This window comes from Neophocaena asiaeorientalis, unplaced genomic scaffold (assembly GCF_003031525.2).
Source record: "Neophocaena asiaeorientalis asiaeorientalis breed wild unplaced genomic scaffold, Neophocaena_asiaeorientalis_V1.1 scaffold130, whole genome shotgun sequence".
NCBI classification, from domain to species: domain Eukaryota; kingdom Metazoa; phylum Chordata; class Mammalia; order Artiodactyla; family Phocoenidae; genus Neophocaena; species Neophocaena asiaeorientalis.
The window spans coordinates 6,149,207-6,153,103 of record NW_020173397.1 but is presented as its reverse complement, the minus strand read 5'-3'; positions in this window follow the sequence as shown (position 1 = coordinate 6,153,103).

Sequence of the window (3,897 nt, the reverse complement as noted above, 5' to 3'; positions counted from 1 at the left end):
ACGTGTTTCTCCTGCAGTCTTGCCGAAAGCACCAGCAGAGTATTGCACTATATTTTTCATATTTCAAAAATTATGTCAACAGGCAAAATGCAATATATGTAACCCTAAAAGGCTATGCTACGGTGTATTTAATTCTATACTGGTAATGCTTTAAATTGCCTTTGAAAGATACAATGTATGTACATTTAATTTGATACTCGTAAGGGCTAGGTATTTAAGCAAGGTAGGTATTGATCCTGTTCAGAGACTTAAGGGAACTCGTGGAACTCATATGTGTGAATGTGGAGCTAGAAATCAGGTCATCTGATTTTGTCTTAAAGTTATTTTAATGGCAAATCATTTGTGACTCATAAAAGATTTCCTGATTCAGAAAATGCAAGTTTTCTGAACAGGTTTCATTTTTCAGTGATATAACCTAAAGCCTTATAAATTTTAAATTCTGCTCTCTTGGATCTCAGAAAAAAAAATGAAAGAAATGGAAGCAATTGATGGTGGTTGTAAACTGAGGTTTCTATAATGACTTTGTACTTAAAAAAAAAATGATTGGGACTACTGAAACACAAGCAATCGTAGGTTTCCCCACAGTTTTTTTTTTTTTTGATATAGCAGATACATTTTTACTGTAGCAGAGAGCATCTTTTCTCCCATCTCCCTTTAGCAATTTGCCATTTTCTGTCCTCTTTAACCTTTCTCTACTTTAAACAACCTGAAAACCTGCTTCAGCTTTCTCCTTGACGCACTGAGATTTATTTCTCATGAGCTATTCCGGAAAATTCCTTGTTCAGTCTTCTAATCACTAGACCACAGCAACCTTTCTCTCACTGGATTTCTGCATTTTATTGTCGCCCGTCTCCACTAAGACCTAAACGTCACTGTTAAAATCCCCTTTCTCGCTTGTCACTTTGACCATAATGTCACTTACTTCCTGAAAATTTCCCCTGGCTCCCCACTGCTCTGCAGGCCAAGTAACTGTCATACTTGGTTTCCACATCCAGCTGGGCTCAGGCTTCACGATTCCTCTCTTCTTTCTTGTATCCTTAGAGACTCCCTCCTCTTACTGGACAGCTCGTTGCTCCTGTCTGTCTTCTCAGACACATTTCCTGCTGTCCTTTCTTCTTAAAGTCACTGGTCACTCAGTAATCTACAATTCTCTAAGACTGTACTCACTGAAATGTAACCATTGTCACGATTTTTGTCTTATCTTTGTGCCGTCTACCATAATTCACTTACATTTTTAACTGGCTCATTATAAAAAGACACTGACTTAAAATGTAAGTTTTATTTCACTACTATCAATGAAACACCAGTGTCAGCGGGAAATAATGAAAGGTCACTACAAACGTGAATACAATGAAAACAACCCAAGGTCATTACATTCTAGCGAGGTCCCATTGCCTGACCAAGGCTCCAGGCTTAAGTCCTGCTCCCTCTTTATGAAATAGCAAGATTAGAAGAGTTAAAGCGCTGTTAATGATATATTAGAACCTACCTGAGACTTCCAGGTTTTTATAGTCAGAAGGATTAAAAGAGAAAGGATGTTCACTTACATCCTGCCCAAAGCCACTTTCTAAGATTGTCTCAATACTGAGACTACTACTCTAGGACATGCAACCCAACTGCAGGAGGGTGAAGACACCCCTAAGAAAAATTCATCACAGTCCTCCTCTCTCTTTATTCTATTATGTTCCTGCATTTACTCTTTATGTGAAAATTTAGGAAGTTCTTGCTGTGTGGAAATCACTACGCTGAGTGGACAAATTCCAAGATGAATTAGACATAGTTGGTGGCCTGGAGATGAATACATGCCCGTAAAATATTATTAATCTGAGTATGTCTAATTAAAGAGCTGGGACAAGTACACAAATAAGTATACTGCAAAATAAAGGATTATAAATGCCATTTAAAGTACTGACAATGTGTGGTCAAAATAGAGAAAGGTTACTTCCAGCTTGTGCACTACTAAAAGGTGTCAGGGAAAAGGCAGAACTTTTGAAAGGCAAAGACGAAATTCCATTTCAGTTATCATTCCTCTGAAACAAAATACATGTCAAGCCCTATTTAATGAGCATTTGATTTTTAGCAGTGTTTGTCACAGTGTAATCTAGTGCTGTTTGAGAAGGTCTGAAGTGTTAAAATGTGATCTGAATACCTTTCTCAAGTTCTGAAAGACCTTCCCACGTATTATAAAAGAAGAGCCCTCCTTAATTTGAAGTGGGCTTACAGAAAGCCAGACATATTTGGAAGATGGTACCGTCACAGCATCTGCATTTAGGGAGCCAGCCTAATGCCTGCTTGACTGGCAGAGAGGTCAGGGGTATGGGCATTCTGAGCCGTCGTAGGAATGTTTGGTGCCAGTGACCTTGCGAAGTGATTTTCAGTTTTAAGATGGCCAGGAAACACAGCACTATCTTTTTTTTTTTTTTTTTACAGTTGGGTTAATTTCTCCTCCATGTTTCAGAGTACTGCTATTTCTGCGTTCTCTAGTCTTTTCTAGGACCTCATTCTTAGTCATAGAAGCTCAGATAATGCACATATGGTCATTCTGTGGTCAGTTCTCTAAACATAATATGCATGTGAAATGAAAAAAAGGGGAAACAGGAAAGTAATGATAAGGACTTGAAATATTAGGGTCTGACTATGAAATATCAGGATTCTCTAAATTCTTGTTTATTTGTATAATCTCACCACTTTAAGTAATTTTACTTTTTAAAAAAGGTACAAAAATGAATACCCACAATACTGATTAGTAATGGATCTTCTTCCTTCTGATAGCTCCTTGAATAATGCACCCTGTGTTAATTGCTATGAATTTTTTATTCATACCTAGAAATACACAAAAATCCAGAGTTCTCTTGGAAGAAGTGCTTCCATTGGTAGCGTTTATAAAGCAATAGTTACAGTGATGTGAAATATCCTTACAAAGAATAATTAGGTGCATCTACTAAGTAACAGTGTCAAGGCATAATGTAGAGATTAAAAGTTGAGAGCTTAAACACAGCCAGCACACACACACACTCACATACATGTATGTAATTGCTCTTTTGCAAATCTACAGAACCTCACTTATGTTGCATTCACTCTCTTAGGCTATGCTTTCTCATAAAGCATTCATCAGCAAAGTGAAAACCTCTTAAAATTGTCAGTGGGTTTGCTCATGCCACTGTATACTTATTGAGGGCAAAATGCGACATCTATTTCTTGGCCACATACTAGGTGATTAATTATAAAACTGTTCTGTGCATTGAACCATCTCTCCCAAAAGGTTTACAACTTGGCTTTGACAACGGTGTCATTGACATCTGTTGAATGATTCAATGGTGAAATTTACCTCTGGGTTTGCCATATTATGATTTCTAAATTTGTTTGACTTTCAACATTTCCACTCGTTTTTCATTTATTGGCTCCATGGATCAGTCAGTTTTATCAAATTTGTCAACTGCCAGCCTAAACCTTTGAACTTTGGTATAATGAATGTTCTGAGTGAGAATATATATATTTGGAGATATTTTAAACCTAAGAATTTAGGATCTGAGACCTAGCTGCCAGAATATGTAAACAAAATATGGTGTTTAAAAAATACTGCTGTATTTTAGAGGGACACTACTGATCAGGTGATATTTAAAATCTGATGTCTAATTGTACAGCTTTAAACTGAAGTACTGTGGGAGAAATAGTATTGCTGGTATTTGAAGTTTTGGCTCATTGAGGGTAAAATGTATCTTTGAGGGTATATGACACAATAATTCTAAATACTACAGTTTTGTTTTTCTTTTTGATATCCCATGATTTCAAATTTGACTCTCCTATATGACAATTGAAAAACAAATCTCCCTGCTTTTTGTATTCTTTTTTTTTTTTTTTTTTTTCGATACGGGGGCCTCCCCCTGTCGTGGCCTC